The sequence below is a fragment of the Sturnus vulgaris genome, unplaced genomic scaffold (assembly GCF_052056855.1).
Source record: "Sturnus vulgaris isolate bStuVul1 unplaced genomic scaffold, bStuVul1.hap1 Scaffold_192, whole genome shotgun sequence".
NCBI lineage: Eukaryota > Metazoa > Chordata > Aves > Passeriformes > Sturnidae > Sturnus > Sturnus vulgaris.
Genome location: NW_028276155.1, coordinates 5,830,001 through 5,830,815, shown reverse-complemented (window position 1 = coordinate 5,830,815; position 815 = coordinate 5,830,001).

Here is an 815-nt window from a genome sequence, read left to right as displayed (position 1 = left end):
AGCGAATTGCGGCCTCCCATCCAAAGGAAACATCACAGAGAGGGGCCCACAACAAGGAGTGGTCAGAGAGTGAGGAAGCGCTACTAAGACAGCTGATAACAGAGTATGCCGGGTGCAAGAATGTAAACCTAAGAATTGTGAAGCGATTGCCAACAAAAACAACTAAACAAATAAGGGATAAAAAGCACCTTTTGATAAAGGCCCCTTCCAAGCACTCACAAGAGGTGAAAGGACAGAAGTGCATGAGGTGAATTCTAGGATGGAAATGCATAAGGTGAATTCTAGGATGGAAGTGCAAAAAAAGGCCCCCCAGGAGATGGAACTGCCAAGGAGAAATGAATTGAAGCTCCATTATCATGATGCCATCAGAGAGAAATTGGCGGCGCACGAGTTACCCAACTGTCGAAGAGCCTTCAAGAAGGTTCTAAAGGGAAAAGACCCACAAAAGGCGGTGAATAAGTGCTATAAGGAGGTCCTTGAGGGTCCAGAGAGTAATTGTCATGATGAAAAATCTTCCCAAAAAGCAAAGTCAAAGAAAGCCCGAAGACAGAAAGCATCCAAGTCAACTAACTGGATGCACAAGATAGCTATCAAAAGAGGGAAATATCTAAGATTTCAAAAAATGTTCCACTTACAGAGGGGAAGACTTGAAAGAATCATCCTGGATGATGTGGAAGATCTGCAATGCCAGATACCATCTAACACAGTCCACGCAGCATTCAGATCCAGATGGGAAACAACGGTAGGGTTCAGGAGTCTTGACTCTTTCCCACATCATGGGAAAGCTGATAACACCGCCTTTCAAGCTCTGATCA